The sequence below is a fragment of the Dama dama genome, chromosome 12, assembly GCF_033118175.1.
Source record: "Dama dama isolate Ldn47 chromosome 12, ASM3311817v1, whole genome shotgun sequence".
Classification (NCBI taxonomy): domain Eukaryota; kingdom Metazoa; phylum Chordata; class Mammalia; order Artiodactyla; family Cervidae; genus Dama; species Dama dama.
The window spans coordinates 13,435,740-13,460,459 of NC_083692.1; the positions used below are offsets into that span (position 1 = coordinate 13,435,740).

At 41.2% G+C, this 24,720-nt stretch overlaps 1 protein-coding gene across 4 annotated transcripts in view; it reads right to left on the reverse strand.

Moving 5' to 3' along the window:
• NRXN3 (neurexin 3) overlaps positions 1-24,720 on the reverse strand; it is a 1,693,692-nt gene that overhangs the window by 583,686 nt on the left and 1,085,286 nt on the right. The window lies entirely within an intron of this gene.

Below are 24,720 nucleotides of genomic sequence, written 5' to 3' on the forward strand. Positions count from 1 at the left end.
TTCTTGCCTGAAGAATTCCATGGACAGAAGAGCCTGGTGGGTTACATAGTCCATGGGGTCACAAAGAGTTGGACACAACTGAAGCGATTGAGCATGCACATATATTTGTGTGTGTGTGTGTGTGTGTGTAGGCATGCACGCGCGCGTGTACACACACACACACGTAGCACTTAGGCAGCATTTCTTTTTTAAAAAGACATTTATAGCACCTATTATACTCCTGCTCTCAAGAAATATTTCAGCCCCCCTGACTGAAAATAAGGGATTAAGACAGTCCAATTCATTCTTGGGGCACCTTGAGGAGATGTTGAAGAAGTTAGCATTCTCTGTCTCTAACATAAAGTTATCAAACCTAGAAACGATTTGCCTTCAAGGTCAAATATCAAGTCCCTCTGAGACTTTGCTATGGTGACTTGGTGCTCTGGTTAGGAAATCGGTGTTCTCCTGAAGGTGATCGCTGCTGCCTGCAGTAAATAGTGCATAGTCATTCCAGCTGCTCTGGCTCTTGGCTGTAAGGGTGATTCAAGATCCACAGCCTCCAGTGGGATGGCCCTCATTCGTGATCTTTCATGCCTTTGGGTCATGGCCCATCAACACAATGTTTTAAACTAGCAACGTGTCCTCAACAACGGCACAATAAGAGAGAGCGGTGATTGATGGAGACCTGATTTAAGACCTGATTTCCTCCTCTGTAAAATGGGAATAATTCCTCCCCTTATAAGGTTCTTGGGAATCTTAAATGAGATAATGCATACATAGCATCTGGCACAGCACTAAAGAGTGGCAGTAATTTTTGTTTAATAGAAAAATACGCTAAAACTCCAAGAAGGTGAAATACATGTTTAGGGTCTCAGGCTACTATTAGGACCAAAGTGAAAAAAATACATATTAATATCCTAAGCATCCTCCATTAATGTAATTAATTCCCATTCAATCCAACCACTCCTTGATTTCCTCCTCCAGATGGAATCTCACAGCTCTTTGGACTTAGTCTCTGTATCATGGCCTTAAAGAGACCTAGACGGCCTGGCTTACACCTAGTTCTCCAACTCCATCTTCTTCCAGATGACCTCTTACTCACTACACCCCGGTCTCCTGGACCTGCTTTTTGCTCTTGAATGTGCCAAGCTCTTTCCCAACTCAAGGCCTTTAAACGTACTGGGCCCTCTTATCTGGAACACTCTTCCCTAAGATTTTCATGTGATTTTCATTGCAGATGTGACCTCCTCAGAAGCCCTCTCTGACCTTCATCTAAAGTAAGCTACAACCACCCCAAAAGGTACTTTCTCCCATGACCATGTTTTCTTCAGAGCACTCCACTTTCTGAAATTATTTTATTTATACTTGTTCATGGTCTGTCTCTTTAAAAAGACTGGAAGTTCCCTGAAAGTTGAACCTTTGCCTTGGTCTCCCCTATATTTTCTGTGTGCACAAGAAGAAGCTCAGTAAACATTTGCTGAATTAATGCATTCAAGGAATCAATTTCCAACTTCATGTGGTGTGGTTTAGTTGCTGAGTTGTGTCTGACTCTTGCAACCCCATGGACTTGTAGCCCACTAGGCTTCTCTGTCCATGGGATTTCCCAGGCAAGAATACTGGAGTGGGTTGCCATTTCCTTCTCCACGGTATGTTCCTAATCCAGAGATTCAACTCATGTCTCCTGGGTCGCAGTGGGATTCTTTACCAACTGAGACACCAGGGAAGCCCTTCCAACCTTATATGCATATTTTTTTATATACCATCCATCCCACTGACATATTTCTCTGGCTTTAGTGACACTGACCCCCAGAGACACATATTTGCAGAGATCATGAGTTGACCACCTATCCACTTAATGCTTTTCTTCTTTTCTGAACTGACATTGAGTGTTGGAGGCTGTATTTTTTTTTCCCCCTTTATCCCAAGGAAGGATGGGAAGCTTAGATGGGCCTTCCAATTAATTCACTGCTAGGCAACAAAGTGAAAAATAAATCCTTAATGCAGCACAAAATCTGGAAATGCCATTGGTGCGTCACAGCTGGAACTATTCATTTTACTTGTCATACTTATCATTTATTTATTTACTTTTCACAAAATGTCAAAAGAAGTATCTGTGAATTCTGGTAAGGCTGATTCCACTTGGGGACCGAGGAGAACACAGAGAAGATATATCAGCGGACAAATGCAAGACTGGTTTATTTTTCTTCGTTCTCTTTAAAGTGGTAATCCACAATTATACTGATAAAAGAGAATGTCTGCCTCCAATTTAACACATTGTTGAAATTTTTCTTTCATTTCCTTTCTCTCCTTCTTCTCTCTTCCTCTAGTTAACACATCCCTACTTAGACTTCTTTTCTAATTCATGCCATTCTCAGGTCTATTCGAGTTTACACTGAGTGTGCGTGTTCAGTTGCTCAGTCGTGTCCGATTCTTTGCGATCCCATGGACTGTAGCCCATCATGGTTCAGTGGTTCCCCTGTCCATGGAATTTTCCAGGCAAGAATACTGGCCTGGGTTGCCATTTCCTTATCCAGAGGATCTTCCTGACCCAGTGATCGAACCTGCGTCTCCTGCATCGGTAGGTGGATTCTTTACCAACCAGGGCACCACCTGGGAAGCCCTGGGTTTATATTAGGCTGATCTATTAAGTTGGTTGTTGTTGTTATTGTTTAGATTTTTAGCTCCAGGGGTAACCCCTAGATACTGCCTGCATCTGCAGTTCTGGTTAAAGGGATTTGTCTTCACCTGGACCACCACAAAAGGCTCCCCTCTTTCCCTCTGAGTTATCTTTTCTAGTGGGTCCTTTGAGTGAGAACACTTAGGAATGAAGCATGCAGCTACGTGAAGATGAGAGTCTGTTTTTAAGATAGAAAGGAAGAGAAATAGATTTAGAAACGTTATGCTCACCACAGATTTAAAGTTGAAAAGTATAAATAATTTCACAGGAACAACCACGCTTAGCTCCACTTGGATAAACCACCATGGCATCCTAACCAGACTTTTTGGAACCTCAAGTTTCTGAATGAAATGCAGTTAAAAAAAAAAAAAAAAAGGCCTGTGGCTGGATTTGCCTGGGTTAATAGCTCAGTTTCTCTATTATTTCAGGCTGCAGAATTTGGCACTATAGATTTCTTCCCCCCATCTTAATCTCCCTCTTCCTCTCCTCCTCCCCAAAAAAGACTGTCCCAAGATAAGATATGAGAATCCTGATCCATCTGACACTTTCTGTCTTGCTTTGGTGGGTATGTGCATACCCGCTCAGTCACTCAGTCATGTCTGACTCTTTGTGACCCCATGGACTGCAGCCCACCAGGCTCCTCTGTCTATGGGGTTGTCCAGACAAGAATACTTGAGTGGGGTGCCATTTCCTCCTCCAGGAGATCTTCCCGACCCAGAGATGGAACCTGCGTCTCCTGCATTGGCAGGCAAGTTCTTTTTACCACTGAGCCACCTGGTGGAAACCTCAGCTATTAAGTACTCTGGGGAATTTTCTGGTTCCCAAGATACACCCCATGATAGTACTTAATGGTGTCAGGTGCCAGGAATCTAATGCACTATTGCCCTGTCAGTCTCTCACAATACATTGTCTCCGAACCTGCACACGCCTTTTCTCGCTTTGCACAGACTCCAACTTTCCACTTTGCTGCTGGCAGGAGACACCCAGCCAGTTGTCTGCTGCAGGTACAGCTAATCTGATTACACAGACTCAGAAAACACTAGAGCAGTTTGTTTCTCTGTGAGCCCTAAACTCTGGCAAGGACCCTTTCTCTCCCCAAATAGAAAGAGTAGAAATCCTTACATTTCTCGTGAAACACAGTTCCAAAGAGTAAGTTTAGGGAATGAGGGACAAACAAAAACAACTGAACTCTCATAATGTGAAATGAAATCCAAGTCCTGAAAAAATACAGGTGACTGTTAACATGGCTATAAATATAGCCAAGGGTTCCATAAAACAGTCGAACTTTGCTTTATTATATGTCAGTAGATTTATTTATAGCCACATAATTCATCCTTCTGCTCATTTATTTAAGAAAGCCATCCGGCAAAAAAGCAGGTTTTGATTATATTTTACATTTGGGAGTATAAAAGAGGAGCTTTATTCTTTTAAGTATCACTCTTAACATGTATTTTGATTTAAAAAAACAAAGATGACAGCATCCTTGTATAATTTTATCATTTAAAGAATATGTTGCTTCTGTTCCTTTAATTTATCCTTCATATAAACATCCATAGTTGTTCTCTTGTCCTCCTTGTGGCTGCAATTGGGATATCAGGAGTCTGGATGTTGAGAAAAATCTCTCTAGGAAATTTTCCAAATCTGTTGATCAATGGCTCTGGAATATCTATTTTGTTGGAATTTTACGCTTTTCTTTAAAGAAAAGAAAAAAAAAAATATATATATATGTATATATACATATATATATATATATAATGTTCCAACATAAACCTTAGCCAGCTTCCTTGGAAATCCAAGTGAAATTATTTTCTCATAGAAACAAATTTCCTTTTAATCGAGGACAGGATTCAGTTAGTTAGTCATAAAGAAATTGGGGCATTTAAACTCCTGTTAGTCTTCTCTAAGCTTACATCAGCTATTAGAGATCATGTACATCTTAATCCAGTTTTAATGATTCAAACAAAGTGAATGATTGTTATATAATAACAGAAGTAATAACACCATTTGTACATTTATAAGGAAATGATCAAATCAAATATTTAGAAGACACTTTGAAGAGTGTGCATACTGATTTTGATCAGGGGCTCTGCTACCTTGACTGCCTAGGTTCAACATCTTGATTTTACTTTCTAGCTGTTGTGAAAAATGTTGGCAAGGTCCTTAGCCCCTCTATATGACAGCTTCTCCCTCTGTGAAATGGGAATAATCATGCTATCTAGCAAAAAGGCTTGTTGTGAGGACTTAGAAAGGTACCACGTGTAAAGTGTGTATAAGCAGTGCCTGGCACTGTGTGTATAAACTGTAAAGGGTCAATTAATGTGAATACAAAAATAATTGTCTTGTTCTCCAGATGAATCCTTGAAATGTATCGCTGCAGATGGTTTTTTTCTTTTCGTTGACAAATCTCAAGAGGACTGAGTAAACAAAAAGTTCCCCTTGCAACTCCCAAATGTAGAGTGGAAAGTTACTCCCATGTGTTACCTGACTCATTGGATTCTCTTTGCCCATATATTTTGCAGAATGGGGAGCAGCTTAATCGTACCCTTCTCACAAACATCTTTCAACTCCAAAACAGTAAAGCTCACCATGGCCCAGAACCAGAGAATATGGAGTGCCGGAACCCAGCCCCATTTCATCAATAATCATTGTCCAACGTAACGGTGGAACTCACACAGTTTCAGCCTACTTTGGGATACAGGAGGTCTCTCGGGCTACTTTTCTGTCTCATCTCTTAATTTTCTCACCTTCTTATCTCAAATAAACAATAAATTTCAATTATTTAGCCTTCTCCTTAAAAAGCATGGCTTCTAAATCCTTTAATAATTTCCATTGGATTTATCTGGCATTTTACTATAATTCAATAATTTTTTAAAGTTACTAAGAATGTACCTCTGAACTAGGTTCTACTTGGTATTTTGTTGTATTCTTGTGCTTAGATGCTCAATCATGTCCAACTCATTGTGACCCCATGGACTGTAGCTCACCAGCCTCCTCTCTGTCCATGGGATTTTTTTCAGCCAAGAATACTAGAGTGAGTTGCTATTTCCTCCTCCAGACGATCTTCGCGGCCCAGGGATTGAATTCATGTCTCCTGCGTCGCCTGCATTGGCAGGCAGATTCTTTACCAGTGAGCCGTCAACAACTATTTTGGTGCATCATTTCATGTATTTCCCGAACATGAAGTATACTGTAACTATGTGCAAGGCACCAGATGAAGTCCAGGGGACTCTGGGATGAAAAAGAGAAGATTTAAAACCTTATAATCTAGTGAGGGAAAAAGCCATCAAAAACAAAACAAACCATCAATCCCATCTCTATGTTCAGTTTCCCAAATACAATATGGTAAGTGCTAGAATAAGGGCATAAACAAAGGATACAGAAGAATGGAGAATGGGATTAATCCACTGTGGGGGGAAAGGACTCTGAGGAGGGATTCATATACAAGGTGACAGGTGACCCTAGTGTCAAAAGACTAGAGTTCAAATCCTGATCCACTCCCTGTGACCTCAAACCAGTTATTTTAAACTCACTGAGCCTATTTCCTAAATAGTATAAACATGAATACTTCAAAACTCATAGGATTGTTTTAAGGGGGAAATGAGAAGATATATTTGAAAGGAACACTGTAAATGCTTAGGTTAACTATTACCATGAACCAGGGTATCATGGTACCCTGAGGATGGTGAGGCCTTGCATGGTTTCAAACAGGCAGAGAAGCAGAAATGTCAATGTCAGGAGATTAGTAGTGTTGGGCTGAATCAACCGCAGAGGGCTTCCTGGAGGGGGCAAGTTTTAAGCTTAGCTTTCACTTGTCATTTAGATTGCTAAATTCTGAAAATCTCAGAAAGGTGTCAGCTTTTTAATTCAAGCAAGCAGAAAAACAGGTGTTTCACAGAAGAAGGGAAGGGAGAGGAGAGAAGGAGAAACTTACATACTGGAAACCATGTTTTTCATCTCAAATGACCAGGCTGCCTTATTCAGAGATGTCAAATAAATACCATATAAATAAAAAGTTACATTGCAGCACAGCCAGGAGTTTTCCTTTGTTCAATGTCTTCTGCACACTTACTTTTCAGATACTAAAATACTCATTGGATCCAATTCATAAGACTATCATTTAGTCCTAGGAACACTATAGTTTAAGCATCCATCTTATACAAGCATCTGTCTCACAATTCCATGAAGAGTATATCTTCTAAGACAGAGGGACAGAGATATAAAATAACTGGCCATTTTCTCTTTGATATCATGCAGTCTTAAATCCAGTTAACAGAGAAGTCTTGGAGGGGGGAGAGATGAGATGAATGTTCCCCAAACAGAAGGTACAAAAGTGTTATCTAAGCAGTTCCAAAAATGTTTGCAAGATGAGTAATAAGGGCATTTCTCAGTGGTACTGAGGATTTAGCACTTTCCAAAACTGATGGTGAGGACAGGGGAATACTGAGATGTAAGTTTGTGTCATAGCAAGAGAAATAGACTGCTCTTAAAATAGATGAAACAACATTTAAGATAACACTATTTTGGCACTGATGATATCAATGTCTTCAAAATCTCCCATTTCCAATCTGAACAAGCAGAATTTGTTGTTCTTCCCTATCTTCTGTTAACATTTGTCACATTCTCTTATTATCAGTTGGGTTTATATCTGGATCCCCTACACAATTTATAGAAGAATCATGTAGGGAACTGGGGCCTGGTCTGAGGGTCAAAGAGCTTAAGTTCTAGGGCCAGATAGCTTATGTTCGAATCCTTGCTCTGTTATTTAATAGCTGTGTGACCTTGGGGAAGTTGCCTAGCCTTTGAAAACCTGTTTTCTCATCAGTAAAATGGAGATTGTAGTATCCCCTCTCTCAAACTAAGCACAATACCAGAACAGTAGAAGACATTCAATGGATGTGTGTGAAATAGTATTGACATACATTTAACTACTATAGGAGATGACATCTCATAGGTAGATAGATAGATATAGATAGACACATATATAGTATATATATATATATGCATGTGTGTATACATATATGTGTATATATACATATATACATACATTATACATACATGTGTGTATACATGTATATATACATGCAAAAGTGCATACATATATATATACACACATATATATACACACACACATATATATATCTCCCCCCCAAAAAAATATATCCACAAAATATGCAAGCATCTCATTATAAGGGAGAACTTTTCAACATCTGGAGCTATTACAAATTGGAAGGAATATCTTGCAAGATAGCGGGCTCTCTATCACAGACACTTCTAGGGACACTAAAGTTGCTCTCTTGCAGTAAATGAGTGGATGGAATTATAACCTCTAAATTTCTTTTCAAATTTATATATAATACCAATTAAAATTTCTTTTAAAATTTCAATTTGCCCTTAACCTCTGCCTTTACATAAATCTAATCTCTTGGCTTTATTTTGAGGCTCAAACCCAATTCCTTCATGCTACAAAAATCATAGCACATAATTGTTTATTAAAACCTCACACAATGAGATGAGAAATTTTAGACTTCCATAAAATGAATCTAGTATTGTTGCACTAAAACTTCATTTTTCATTACTGCATGCAGTACAAGTTGTCTTTAGACAAATTAACAATTTTATGTTTCTATTTTAAACACTGAAGATTATTGTGTTCCCCCCCCCCCCCCCACTAGCAACACCTACACAGCTGCTGGTTCTGTGATCAAAGCGGGTATTTTTCATTGGTGAAAAGCTCATTGCTATGGGAAGAGTATGCTGACTTGCTTGCCCTATCGTCCTTTATCTCCCAGCAGGGAATCCTGGTGGACTGAACATAAATAAAACTGAATTCTCCTAAATAAAGACATGTGTCTTGAAAATCCTGAACAAAAAGCAAAAATACACTTCTTTCTCTCTCTAACCAAGACAAGGTCATTCTTCCTCATTAACTGGTTTGGATAAGAAAGAGATAGTTACGTATTCAGAAGATACTTAAGAAAGTTAGGGAAACTGAAATATCGAGACAGAAAATGACTTGTTTAATATCACACACCATTTCAGTGTCAGAAGAAGCTGAAATACTTCTCTAGAATATTACTCTAAGCATGCATGGCTCCTATAGCAACACCAACATAAAACAAGATTATAGGAAAAATAATTACCAGTAAGAGGATTATCCACCGTGAAAGAGTTAACAGACACAAGACTGGAAGAGTAAGAAATCTAAGAATGTGACATAACAGAACAGTCTGAAAGAAACTGCCCCCAAAATGGTTGAAATGACTAAAGAAATTGCAGAAACCATAGGTGAGGAAAAAATAATGTGATAATGAACATACTTAATAAACAGCTAAAGTCACTTGGAAATGCAACATAGCCGGTGAATTTTTTTTCAAGAAGTCAGTGGATAGATTGCGTAAATGCAGCTGAAGAGAAAATTAATGAACTGGAGGAAAGAACGAAAGAAACTTTCAGAATGTAGCACAGAGAGAAAAAGATGTACACAATACAAAAGAGAGTAAGAACCATGAAAAATCAAGCGAAAATTTCAACATACAACTATTAAGATTTCTAGAAAAGGTCTAGAAAAGGAGGAAAGGGTAATAATAAAAAAGATAATGATTTGTTTTATAGTTAAGTAACACAAATTTTTATTTTTTTGAGTTTTACTTATCTTCATTTTTTGAGGGGGGAGAGGATGGTTGCTTTACAAGGTTGTGTTAGCTCCTACAGCATAACAAAGTGAATCAGCTTTATGTATACAGACCTCCCCTCCCTTTCTGACCTAGCTCCCACCCTACCCCCATCCAACCCATCTAAAGTCACCACAGAGCACGGAGGGAGGTGAACCCCCTGCAGGTTCTTCTACCCAAAGCATCCTAAAATAGGAAAAGGGAGTGTGCATGCCCATTATCACACTTTGGTTCATCATAATGAAACTCCAGACACCAAAATTAAAGATAAAAATCTTAATATCAACAGGTTGCTTTTAAGTAAAGCTTACAAGACCATGAATTGTAATAGCTTTGTGTTGAAGGAAAATTGCCTTTCAATCTAGATTTATTTTAATTAGGCAAGTCAAATTTTTAAGAGTGGAGGCAAACCTAACACATTTTCAGATGAAAGAAGTTTGAGAAAGCTTCCCATTCACAGACTATCACTGGCATAATCACGAAAGGTTGTACTTCAGTATAAAGAAAACAACCCCAGAGAAAAGGAGTGGCATTCAAAAGGAAACGATGGGTCAAAGGAACTGGCATGATAGCTCTAAATCTAAGTAGACATAGTATTACTACCTCTACCACCACTATCAAATGCTTGTTTGTGGTGGCTTCAAAATGAGAATAATAACCAATATTTCCTTCATGCATATAAATTAGGTATTAATATTGTCCCTATTAAGAATCTGCCAGCAATGCAAGAGACCAAGGTTCGAACCCTGGGTCAGGAAGATCCCCTGGAAAAGGAAATGGCAACACACTCCAGTATTCTTGCCCAGAGAATCCTGTGGACAGAGGAGCCTGGCAGGCTACAGTCCATGGGATCGCAAAGAGTCAGACATGACTGAGCTATTAACACTTCTTCTTCTCCTTATCTTATAACTGGGGCAAGGAGGTACACACTGTCACTTTCCATAGCTGGTAGATGGCAGAACCAGGATTTGAACCCAAGTCATCTATGTACTGAATCTATGGTCTGAATGAATTTACTGTTCTACTGCTGAATGCTATAAAGTGATGTAGCAACTTCCAGCTCACATCTTCAGAGAATGACACATGTTTTCTACTTCTTTGTACCTTTTCTGGAAGGTGGATGTGGAGATGAGCCAATTTCAACCAAGTGAATGAGGACATTCTATCTGCTTCCTTTTGGTTGACTTTTGCCAGGTATATTAATTAGGACATTGATTTGGCTGTTTTTTAATTGAGACTACATAACTGTGTTTAAAAAAGACAGAACGTTCCTTTCTCTCACACACCAGTAAGTGGCCTAAGGCAGTATGATCTAGAAATAAGAAAAAAGTAACCTGTGGTTGCATATGGCCTGTTGTTGTTGTTGAGTTGCTAAGTCACGTCCGACTCTTTGAGACCCCATGGACTGTAGCAGGTTCCTCTGTCCATGGGATTTCCCAAGCAAGAATACTGGAGTGGGTTGTCATTTCCTTCTCTTCCTGACCCAGGGATCAAACCTGCCCCTCCTGCATTGGCAGGCAGATTCTTTACCACTGAACCACCTGGCAAGTATTACTGTGTAGGACCTAGAGAAGCATAATTATCATACCCTCAAGTCAGTATCCTAACAAATATACTTGGCAAATGTTAACCAAGAGAAAACAGATTCAGAAATGTTATTGTTGGACGAAATAGATGTTATCATCAAAAATGTTATCGTCGCGTCTTAAGAAAAACCATTAACCCAGGGGATATAACAGTTCTGAAGCTGTGTATACCTAATAACATAACCTAAAATAAATATGAAACACATATTGATAGACTGGAAAAAATGACAAATCCATGATCAAAATCCCCACTAAAATGTATATTCCATGGGGTAGACGTTTTTGGTTTTTTTTGATCACTGTTAATTTCTAGGAATTATAACAATGCTTAACCCATGTTAAGAGCATAATAACTATTGAATAGATGTACTATATTCTTCTTGTTAAAACTTATAGAATAAGCTGGAGAAAAAAGGAGACTATTACTCTTTTAAAAAGCATAATTAACAGATCAGAATTAATGGACATACATGCAATCCTGGACAGAACAATTACACACACACACACACATCATTTCAAAGGGCTTTCCACGTGGCGCTAGTGGTAAAGAATCTACCTGATAATGCAGGAAATATAAGATACAAGGGCTCGATCCCTGGGTCATTCCCTGGAGGAGGGCATGGCAACCCACTCCAGTATTCTTGCCTGGAAAATCCCATGGACAGAGAAGCCTGGCAAGCTACAGTCCATAGGATTACAAAGAGTTGGACACAACTGAAGTGACTTAGCATGCACCCTTACCCTTTCAAAAACATATGAGACATAATGCAAAAAGTAGTCATGTATTAGAATCATAAGCAAATAATGAAGAATAAATAATTTCACTCCATATGTTTTGCCCACAATACAATGTGTCTAAATCAGTTACAAAAATCTGTAACATTTGTGACTGAATGAAGTATATAATCTCTCATTTTATCAATAAAAGGAAATAAAATTAGATAAATAAAAATGATAAATAAAAGGAGATAAATTCATGTGTACTTAAAAAATATTGTATGTCCTTAATTACCACTTTCTGTATATAATGTAGTATTAGAAGGATGCTTTCAGAAAGCGACCTGAGATCAAACTGTTCAATATGTTTCATATAAACAACCTTTAATTACATATATTAGAATTAAATGATAGTCAAAGTATTTTCATTATATATTGATTCTTATAATACCTATGCAATTGATACTTTACAAACTAAAAAATATTTTGTATTCATTATCTGAAAATAGAAAGGTCACCAGGCATTGCATTAAATTAGTTGCTAATTTACAATATTTCATATTCAGATAACTTGTACCTGTTCATAAAATTACTGGAGTCTTAGGAAATGCAAATAAATAAATTACTGCCTATATTTCTGTCACAAATGGCAGCCAAGCTCTTTATCTCTGAATTTGCTCCCTTCCCTTTGTAGGTCAAAAGGAGTCCCCAGAACACTAACAGCAATCTTGTTACTATTTCATGAATACAGATGATGTTCATTTCCTGAGATTGCCAATCTTTACTCCAAAACCCCAGATCCTGACAAAATCAATTATACTTTCAAAATGTATTACTCAATCTGGAAACTATATGCCAGGAGAATGCATCTGACACTCACTGATGTTTTATCCTAAGTTAAAATCCTGGAAACAATATTCCAAAAGAGATCTTTGCTATGAGTAATATCATCATTAACAGTGAGGTACATGGAGCTTATTTTGAAGCTATAAAAGAAGATGACAAAAAGCATATATATATGGAAACTTGGAGCCAGAGAAAATCAGATGGCTTTTAAAAAGTTATAGCAGAAGAAAGAGCACATTTTTGTCGCCTTAAACCAAGTTTTAATGAAGAAGGGACTGTATTTGGAATAATATCTACTGTTTATCTCTCCTGCTGTACCTCTCTCCTGCCTGGCTTGGCCAACCACTCACTTGTCAATTTCAAGCAGATGACTGCAGAAGACAAAATGTTTGCTGGGGATTCTCTAGCAACAGAGAAGAGAATTCACAGGAGAGGGGTGATATGCGAGGAGATGTCTTCAGTGACGTCTCTTTCAGCCCAATTCAAGGAGAGTGAACTGCTTCAGCCAAGGGAGTGAGTCTGTGTGGGTGTAAAGATCACAGTGGGAGGCGTAGTGCTTGATAGATGCCATTTCCTAAAATCGTGTACCTTGTCGGTGTAGAGAAGATGAACACAGAAAGGTGGGTGCGTCCAAAAGGAGAAAGACGTAGGGACAGTGTGGTGCTGGGCGGTGCTGCATATTCTTGGAGGGTCTGTAACATCACTCAGAGGCTTGAGTCATGGCTAAATACATTAAACATCCAGAGAGTCACGGTGAAGCTTTAGGAATAACAACAGCCAGCACATTCTTTAAAACCTCCTCTCTGGACACCTCTTATTTAGTTCCTGCCAGGGCTAGGGGAGCTAGGGGTGGGTGTACAATGGTTGTTGCTTTGGGAGTTACTCAGCCGGATGGTGGTTACTAAATATGATGCTCAGGGAGCAATAATAAATTTTGAAAGATTACAAGAAACTCTCGGCCTTTTCGCCTCAGCCCCCACACTCCCACTACAGTTGAAAGGAAAATCAGGACTAGCAGAAATAGAAACCCTCCCAGCTGCCCCATCCCCAGGTACCAGATGTGGAAGACATGTCTGGTTGCTTTCATTTACATCACAGGAGGGTGATTACATGCAAGGCCCAAAGGAAAACAAACACTAAAGATATTTATGGGTTATCAGAATTTCTTCTCCCCAAACTCATCCCTTTCCCCAGTACATATAACCCTTAACCAGGGCTCTTGATGACCGATTCCAATGACGTTAATTTATTTCTACAGCACCAAGTTTTTAAATAGCTTTTTTGTTTAGGTTTGGTTTCGTTTGGTTTTACTATTCAAAACAAAAAAAAAAATTTTTATTTTTTTTACTCTGTGAAAGTGTTCCCTTTAATAAGAACAGTAGCATGGAGATTTAAATGATCAATTATAAGTCCCTGCTTCAGAAAGCAGCATAGTTATTCTAATTTTTGATAGACCTAGTTATTGATGTGGAGGAGATTTAAAAGATGCTTTGATTCATCTAGTTGTTAATCATTCCTCTCTGGAATGCCTTGACCAACTTGGGGTTTGTTATAGACTGAATTGTGTTTCTCTAAAATTTGTATGTTGAAACTTAACCCCTAAATGTGACTGTTTTTGGAGAAAGGACCCTTAAAGAGATACTTATAATTAAATGATGTCATAAGGGTGGGACCCTGATCTAATAGGTTTGTTGTCCTTGGAAGAAGCAGCAACACCAGGAGGGTGCAACTATGGAGAAAAGAGACATGTGAAGGCAAGAGAAAGTGGCCATCTGCAAATCAAGGAGAGAAGAAGCCTCAGGAGAAACATCACCCCTGGCAGTTGGGTCCTGGACGTCCAGCACTATGAGGAAGTGCACTTCTGTTGTTTAAGCCGTCTAGTCTGGTGTATTTTATTTCACAGCTTGAGCTAACACAAGGTTTTTGATAATAATAATGACACTGTGGAATTAGGGACATTCAGATCCATAAAAAGAGAATGAGATGGTCGGATGGCATCACTGAATCAATGGACATGAGTTTGAGCAAACTCCAGGAGACAGTGAAGGACAGGAAAGCCTGGCGTGCCTCAGTCCATGAGATCACAAAGAGCTGGACACGGACTTGGCAACTTAACAACAACAAGATTCATAAAGACTCTTAGAGTTTACTTGGCCCAAGAGTTCTTAGCCTGGAGTTTAAGGAATTGCTATAAAGAGGGCCACCTCTTTGCACACCTCTGAAGGGGTGTCATTAGTCTATACGAACTGTGCCCTTTGGAATTGTACAATTCTAAAGTACATATTATGTATTGCATAATATCTATGGCTGAATATGATGGCCTTGAAAATGGTCTGTGAAACTCCTTCCTGAAACTACATTCAATTTAGTCTGATTGTGTATTTTTTTTTCTCCTGCAAAGAAAGTGCAAAGACTTCTTCAGATTTTTAAAGAAGTTCACGACCTCCAAATTATTTAAGAACCACTGATTACTTCAAATTCCTCATTTTACAGATGAGTATATGGAGTTCTAGAAAGAGAAAGTGCTCAAAGATGCGTAAAAACACGAGTAAAAATAAGATCCGTGTCTCCAACCTCCTAATTAAATTGTTAACATGATCCTGCTTATCTCTGGTTACTAGTGAATAAGATACACACATACACATACACATTCACACACACTTTACAAATATACCGAAATATGCTTTCACAGAAGTTGAACATTTTACCTGAACTCAGGGTAAAAGAGACCTTCTGAAGCATAATGATGCTAGGTAATGCTCAACATTTAACATGTTCATTTAGACAGTAGGCTTGGTAATTTTTTTAAACTTATGCCAATACTCACCTACCATGTTATAGAGATACGGTATTGTGTGATTGACAACATTGAGGTCTCTGTACGTGTGGCTAATAAGAGCACTCCATCAAAGAACGATGTTTAAGGCTCCAAACGATAGCTTCTAAGTTGCTCTGAATTTTAATATAAAGACTTTGTGTCCTTCTACTTGGCAATGGTCAAGAGACAGTGAATGATTAGTATTCCATTTTGCTGAATAGGTCATGATTAAGACTGGGATCAAACACGGAGGCTAGAGAGAGAGTGTGTGTTGGTGTGCACACACACACATTTACAGTGCATAAACCTCTACCCTCCAGCCACAGAGATCTCGCAGCTGGAATCCCAGCAGTAGTCACAGTGCCTGCCTGCCTGTAGGCTCAGTCCTTTAGTCATGGGCAGCTCTTTCATGACTCCATGGACTGTAGCCCGCCAGGCTCCTCTGTCCAGGGGATTATCCCAGCCAGAATACTGAAGAGGGTTGCACTGTCCTTTCCAGGGAGCAGTCACAGAGGCAGGCCCTCACAGCTGACAGAAGAGTGCAGGCTGAGAGCCAGCCACCTCCTGCCTCACCTTGGACCTATTGACTGGGAACCATCCACTCTCCCCAGGCCTCTGTGAAGGCCGCCAGCCATCTGCCTTTTCTGAAATGGCAGTGCTGGCTCTGCTTTGAAGGGTCTCTTCTGAGTACAGCACTTGCAGTCAGGATGACTGCCTCTCTATGGCACCTGTTTTCCCCCTAATTCCTGATGCAGAAATGAGCATCTCAGTCTGCCAATAGAAGCCTTACGCCTTTGGGGGAAAAAAAAAAAAACCCTGCAAAGATTCTTCTTCTACTCCTTCTTTTTCCCCTTGTCTCAGAACTCAGCAACCAGCGAGCACCCATAGCCTTGGCCTCTGTAACGATGGTTAGATGGCATCACCGACTCAATGGACAAGAGTTTGGGTAAACTCCGGGAGTTGGTGATGGACAGGGAGGCCTGGCGTGCTGCAGTTCATGGGGTCGCAAAGAGTCAGACACGACTGAGCGACTGAGCTGAACTGAACTGTAACAAAGGGGATTTATATGCATGGAGAGATATTGGCGAATCAGGCACTTCACTTGTCCTTTTAGAGGAAGTGGGGGGCAGGAGAGCCCAAGGAAACAGGGGCTTGTAATTACTTCACAAAATACAGACTGAGTCAGTCTTTCCTGTGACCGATTTCTTTTCTTCCTTCTGTTGCCGCACTGAGTAGCATGTGGGATCTTACTTCCCCAGCCAGAGACTGAACCCATGCACCCTGCCTTGGAAATGTGGAGTCTTAACCACTGGACCATCAGGGTAGTCCCTGTCTTACAACCAATTTCATGCAACGTGTGAACCAGCATTCCAGGTCCTCCCCATTGGCTCAAAAATCGTCTTCTCCCATGTCCCCCTGGAGCCGATGTCTGCGATACCCTAAGACGTAACCCGAGTTCCAAAACCAAGCTTCTCTCTCCCTACTCCTGCCTGATCAGGATCTGAGACCGCCACCATGGGCTAGGTGGCATTTGGGCCAGAGGACAGGCGGGGATTGGGGCAATGTCCTGCCTTCTAGCTTCTCATAGCCCAGGTTCTCTCCCCAGTGCCTCTCTGATCCTCACTCCTTCTTGCCCACTACGCTACTACTTGCATGCAGGGCTGGAGTCTCTTTGGAGACCAACGAGGGATACATGGTGCTGAAGGGGAAGGTCCATTCTAGAAGGGAAAGTCACACCTTATGCTGTGATGTGCTTAGTCATTCAGGCGTATCCGACTCTTTGCAACCGCATGGACTGTAGCCCACCAGGCTCCTCTGTCCATGGGGATTCTCCAGGCAGAATACTGGAGTGGGTTGCCATGCCCTTGTCCAGGGGATCTTCCCCACCCAGGGATCGAACCCAGGTCTCCCACATTGCAGGTGGATTCTTAACCATCTGAGCATCAGGGAAGCCCACGAATACTGGAGTGGGTAGCCCATCCCTTCTCCAGGGGACCTTCCTGACCCAGGGATTGAACTGGGGTCTCCTGCATGGCAGGCAGGTTCTTCACCAGCTGAGCCACCAGGGAAGCCCATCCCTTCCAGCCCTGGACACTCTCCAGGTCTCTCCTCCTGTCTCTCCATCCCTCCCCTGCGCCGCCCACCTCTGGACTTCAATCTCACCCGCCTTCTTCCTGGGTGAGATCAGGGAAGTGAGATCCTCAGGCCTACTCCAACTGTTTCCTCTTCCATCCAATGTTTCTAACACTTCCATCAGAATAAAGCTCTCCTTCCTGTGTTCTAACTGAATTTCAGGTCTGGGACGGAAGAGGTCCTCTGCAGAAACGCTAATCCGCACACATGCGTGTCTGTCTCCTCCCCTCACAGAAGGAAAGGGCAGTGGAAACTGAGTATCACTCAACTCTGCTCACTTTTCTTGCACATAGAGGACTGGGTGCTGAACAAGACGTGTGGAATTCCACTCAACTAGCCTTTGTTAACCACACAAGCGCCACTCCTTCAACTTCCACCCCTTCCCCCCACCTCCCCGTCCCCCTGCTCTGATCTGTCCCCTCAGACAGACCTAACTCCCCCCTTCACTCCATACTAGAGAATCCAGAGCAGCACCTCACCCCAACTTTCCCAGCTGCAGCCTCTGTCTGTCTGTCCTGGAGTTCCCTCTTCAATCCCACCTTGACCCAGACACAAGAGCTACCCTCCCTGGAGTACACGGAGACAGAAGGTACACGGTTGGGTAGCCCAGACCTTGTTAGCAAATCTGCAAATGAGCACCCTGAACTAGAATTCCAAATACACAGCCCTTCTGAAAACACTTCCTAGGTCGCCAGGTACCTGCCAATAGTAGTAGCGCTAGACTAGGATACTGGGAATGTTCTGGGTTAGTAGGTGCTTGCGTTCTGGAAATAGAATCCATTGTATCCCTGGGAAAACATCATCTGAGTTCTGAGAATTCAAGGAACTTCTGGAATACAGAACCTTTCTGGAAACTGAGGCTCGCCTGCTCTTGTGTTGGGCCGTAGGTGGCAAGTGGGGCGGTGGTATGACTATGATATGGGGCTTTCTATTTTTGCAACGTGGCAAGGATGCTGAAGAATTCAGCCCCCAGACTGAGAAGTGCAGAATAGCACCCAGCACTAAATCATGCAGAGACAATACACACCTATGTCGTGGGTGGTTGTGGGGGTGGGGTGAGGGACTTGTCAGAAGCACTCTGCAACATGCGTTTCTCTGTTCTCCGGTTTAGCCTAGTTCTGTGGGCCCTGCGTGCAGGAGTGTTTCCTTTTCCATTTCATTTTTTTAATTGATCACTTTCGTTTTAATGCTCTTTTAAGACAGGTCATCCTTCCTATCTGTTGGGACCCTAAGATTTTTCATTCATTTTCCACTCTCACAACATTATTCAATTCTAGATAGACCCTTAAAAAGCAGAGTGTACAGAGCTATGAATCCTCTTTAGATACAGAGTGCACATATACTTGTATGTGAGAAACATGAGCGGGTATCATTTTAAGGTAATAATAAGGCATTACCTTATTAATAAGTATATATATATATATATATATACACACACACACACACTCAATAATATATATACATATATATATATATATATATATATATATATACACACACACACACACTTACCACAGATATTAGAAAAATGTGAAATAGAAACTATATTTGCAAGGTTTGAGTAAATTGCAGGGCAACCCATAATCAGTGTCATTCCACAGTTCAAATTCATCAGCAAATGCCCTCTGGTACAGTTGATTAAATGCCATTCTTCACACCACGGGCAGGGAAAGAGAAGGGTGGGTAAGAATGCATAGGAGAAAAAAACAGACTTTCTTACAAAGTTCTAACCTTTCCATGGAATATGCTGACGATAGCTCCCCACTCCATCCAAAAGACCCCAGAATATCAATCTCAGGCTCATTCAATATTATGACTCCAAGTTGAAGAGGAAAAAGATTATATATACACAGGAAAAACTGAACCATTACTATTGATGTGAGGAAAAGAATGATGATCTCTGCAGAGAAAGGGTCTTCGGAAAACACTAGAGAAGCGGCAAGTGCTGACAATAGAAGAGCTTTCATCTGAAAGACAGAAGCTTTCTTTGTGAGACAACGTGGCTCTGATGGTGGGAAGAAAGGTTGGAAGTAGAGCTTAGAAGAAAAACCAACACCTCCTCTCCTATCACTGGAAACAGCAGATAAGGAAGGCCCTTCCTGTTGACACACAGTCTTTCTGTTTAACTTCATAAACAACAGATCAGTCTCTATCCTCCAAGGGGCTGACTACAGATGGGACAGTGGGGCCACTCACAAGCAGTCACACTGGGACTCCAGAGGTTGTGCTTCTCCTCTTTCTGGTTGCTTCTTATCTCTTTCTGCAAATGTGTCAACCTGGGATGCCTGCAGAAGAATCCAGAAAACAAAAGGCAAGGGGAAAAAAAAAAGCAAAACCCTTGGCCATAGTCTCTCTCCAAGTCAATTTGTGTGAAGGGCATCTGATCCCCCTGTGCTTGACACAACCAAAAGACACCTCCATTTTGCTCCTCAGAAGAGAGAGAGATGAGAGTTGAAGAAAAATACCAGATATTCTTTGCTAGAAATGCTACCTTTACTCAATGACACATCTATCTTTTCTCAGACTACCTGTTTATTTGGGTGTCTGACTCACGCAAGTTAGTAGGGTGATTTGAGTGAATGTCATCTCCAAAGAGAAAGGAATGACTAGTTAAGTAAATTTGCCACCGACGATAAGTCAAGAGCTGAAGCTAGCTTATTTTATTTTCACACAGAATCAGAAGATCTGATCCTCAGAGAAATGATAAAACTCAATAACTACAGGAGTTCCAGAAGATGAAGGAACAGAACTCAGATCTGAATTAAGAAAAAAAAAAAAAATTGTCTGAATTCATAGAAACTGAAGAACAGATTGTTGTTGTTGCTGGTTTTTTTTTTTTTTTAATTATAACCTTCTGCAGAAAGTTTTAAGCATGAATGTGGAAAGAAAACATCACAAGAGCTGATGGAGGGGAGAAGGCATTTTCTATAGTAAAAATTAAAACACCAATGCTACACATTCTGAAAACAAGAAACAAAACTGATCATATCTCTTTATTCTAATCATTACTATCAATATCTTACACAGGTCAACTTACTTTCTCTAATAAAGTCCTTAACCACTGGGATTCAAAATATTATAGAAGAAAACAGTCTCACACTGCTTGTTTCCAAGTTGTTTGCTTTAGGTGAAAACCATAGGAAAAGTTTAAAATTGAATTTGAAGAATCCTTCATTTCATTGTACAATTTCTTTGCCTGTAAGTCAATTTCTCCCGGACAATAAAATAATTTTTATGGTTGGGAGGGGCTTCCTGATGTTCCTCTTGCTTCATACTTAAAAATCAGATGTGACTTGAACCAAGTTTGATATGATGGCCTTCTGGAGATATTTATTCAGTCATTTCTTCTCCTGTCTAAATTTTTATTTCCCAAATATACAAACACTTTCTCTCACGCACCTGCCGTCGACAGAAGTTTCTTGAGGGTAGATCCCCACCTCCAGTACCAACCATGACTAGCATCACCACAGGTCCCCACCTCCAATACCAACCATCACTGCCATCACCACCTCCATGACGGTTACCAGGCCTGAGAAAGACAGGTGCAGGGCACAGAACTGCCGGCACGTGCCTCTTTAAATAGCTGACATCTGGAGGAACTATCTGATACTTGTTACTTACACTCCACTCAGCATGAACTGAGGTTGGCAGGGAATTTAACAGCATGTCTTATTTTTAAAATATCTCACACCTCCCTCTCGCCCCCCCTGCCTTCGGAGAGAGGTTGAAGGGATGCGCTCCTATATTCTGCTGCCTGAGCCTACCACCTTCCTCCCAGACATGCAGATGCTTTAATAGAGGGGCCTGAAGCTTTGATCTAAAGCCAAGGTGGGCCACCCAAATTAATTTCCAACCAGACAGCTGCCAAAACCTCTTTGTTTCAGTAATAAACTAAGATGTGAACTTCATAACCCTAAAGTCAATCAGGCAACCTCAATGGTTCTCTCTCACACACACGCACACACAGACACGGACAGGGGCTTTAAACATTTTTTTATAAAAGTCCACCCATTTCTTTGCTGCAACTCTTCCAAGGGAAGACCATTAGCAGCTTAGGAGAATTAAGTGCTAGGGGGCGCTCTACCACCGGAAATGGCGCTGGGGGCTCCGTTTGGAGCTGGCAGCGTGGGGGAGTTCAGTGTAACTGCTAAGGGTCTCCTAAGTGTTATCACAGAAAGTGGTGATACCCACTGTTGACTCATGGAAACAGTCGTTGTTATTAGGAATAGTGCTAATAAAACAACTCCGAGAGTTTGAGCACTTTTACCTTGCCTTGGAACAACGCACAGTATTTTATAAAGGCAAAATTATTTGACCTTATAAGGTCAAATTCTATAATTTTTCCTAACATTCCTTCAGTTAGAAGAACTGTGCTGAGAAGTGTGTGAGAGACAGACAGACACAGATGAGACAGAAAGACAGGGAGAAACAGAGATGGGTGGGATACACAGGGGGAAAAAAAAGGCAATGCATTTATATATGTATAAACTAAGTATTCCCCCTCAAGCACTCCTGAGATAAGGCTTTTTGTCCTTCCCTTTTTCAAGGAGGAGGATGGGGTTATTATATACTGTCTAGTTTCATGGACCTCAGGTTCTCCAGGGCAAATATTCAATCCTAGATTCCACAAAAGCTCACAATTAGGGAAATCTGATAGACCCATGCACATAAGAGGAATAGAGCATACTGATCTAAGATAACACTGCCAGTTACTTTCTCGAGTAGAGATCTGAAGCCCATTGTCTGAAGAAGAAAATGTGCCCAGCTATTATCATCCCATTGGTCTCTAGCCACCGGGTTTACTGTGCACCAACTGCAGAATCTAAGATCCTTGCCATTACAACACGGTATTGAAAATTACACTTAAGTATTTGGAGATAAGCAATGGGTGGTAATAAGAGACACAGGTTTGATCCCTGGGTCAGCAAGGTCCCCTGGAGGAGGGCATGACAACCCATTCCAGTATTGTTGCCTGGAGAATCCCATGGACAGAGGAGCCTGGTGGGCTACAGTCCATGGGGTCGCAAAGAGTCAGACACGTCTGAAACGACTTAGCACACACACATACATGCAATGGATAGTAAGAATCATAATAATAATTTATTTTTTAAATTACATGCCAGGTATGCATAAGTGTTCTACCATAGATGATCTCATTTAACTCTGACAACAACTTACAACAGCTACAATTACCCCCATTTTACAAAGGAGAAAACTATGGCTTAGAAAGGCGAGGTAAGTTGGCTAATGTCACACAGGGATTAAAATGCAGGACCTGACCCCAAGGCCTCTGCTTCGACGTCACGTTCTTCGTTTGTACCGTGTGCTGTGCTGTGCTTAGTCGATCAGTTGTGTCCGACTCTTTGCGACCCCATGGACTGCAGCCCACCACTACCCTCTGTCCATGGGGATTCTCCAGGCAAGAATATTGGAGTCGGCTGCCATGCCCTCCTCCAGGAAACCTTCCTCTAATCTGCCTTTTAATCACTACCTGTAACACACCCGGCCTGATCAGTGATCTAAACGTATCCGCTATCATTAGCTGGTATTCCCTGCTGCCAGGATAATCTGGCTTTTGGAGAAGGTCCAGAGTGCATCTTGAATGCTAGGGGAAAAAAAAATTATTTCCAGCATTATGGAGGCAAGGAACAGAATTGAACCAAATGGTCTGGTTTGGTTCAGGAATCAATTTTGATTCCTGACTTTGGGATCACTTCTATGCAATGCATTTAGGAGGACTGAGGAAGAGTTCCATTTCACCATAGTGTCAGGGAATCCTGGAAGGCTTCTTGAAAGAAAAAACAATTGAGTTGTATCTTTAAATGGTCTGTCATGAAAGGAGAATGCCATTCCTTTTCAATTAGACAGATCTTAAATCAATATTGCCCTTCTGAGGCTTATGAAAGCAGAGGTAAAAACTGCCAAATAAAAGCAGGTAAAACATGAATGATGTAAAAAAGTGAATGAACAGGAATCAAAGACACATCTGTTAGACAACAAAAGAGAAAAGTCCCTCCCAAGCACCAGCAAGTTTTTCACTGGGGTTTCCCTCTGAAGCCCGCAGTGCAAGATCATTTTTTTTTCCTTCACATCATTTCTTTCTTTTCCTTTCAGCTTACTGCAGCTAAAGTGGTCTGAGGTCAGCACAGTAATGAACCCTCCCTAGAAGGCAGCAGTTCCTTGATCCTAGGCAGCCTCCTCCGTGGCCTGCCTGCCTGCTAGTCACCTATCTAGCACCACCCCAACAAAATTGATTAAAGCTCCTGTAAAGGAAACAAAGAAACACACTTAACATCTCCCCTCTCTTCCCCGGAGCCCGCAGGGCACAGCGAGGAGGTGAAATATCCCTATTCAGTGTCTAAAATCAGCTTTGAAGAGTCACCAAGGAGCATCATTAAGTAACAGTCTTTACAAATGAGCTGATTTTCTTCATTGCTTGAGACCAGTTGCTCTTTTGGCTGTTGTTAACAGATAACAGATTGCTGAAAGTGAGTTTCTGACACAGTCCTCAGCATCGACTAGGACTGATGGCAGACTGGAAGGGCACTGGTAGCCGCCATGCTGCCTTGCAGGGGCTGATCTGCTGGCCCCTTCTCCGAGGAGGACATGGGCACTTTTGGAAATGCCATCAGGTTGTACCAGGGGTGCTGTGGGAGACACACATGGCTCTCAGTCTTTCCCCTTCTTGCCTATAGGCAGAGGGGAGGCCGAGAATAAAATAATTTAGATCAGGGGTCCCAGCCTCCAGGATCTACTGCCTGATGACCTAAGGTGGAGCTGGTGTAACAATAATACAAATAACGTGCACAATATACCTAATGCCCTTGAATCATCCTAAATCATCTCCCTGCCCTGGTCCATAGAAAAATCGTCTTCCCGGAAACTGGTCCCTGGTGCCAAAAAGGTTGGGGCCCACTGAATTTTAGACCATAGAATAGAAATGTGGAATGGATTCATTTGTGTGACAATTTTTTTTTTTTTTAGATGACATTATGCTGACCAAAGCCCATGGGCCGACCATGAAGTTAGCAATGAACCTGCAAAGAGGAAGCCCATAATTTGTTCCAATCTATTTTGAACACACATTTTCTTGATTAGCAGAAAGTCTAGCCTTGCCCCTGGTTCCTATGCCCATGCCACTTATTTTCTGTAGAAATTTCTAGGTGGAAGAAGAGCTTACATCGATTAGATTTTCAGGCTCATGAGCTAAAGGCCGTGTGTATCCTTGAATGTGTCCTTGAAAGCCTTTACTCTTTTCCAGTGGAGCTGCCAACCACATTGGGATGACTGCCT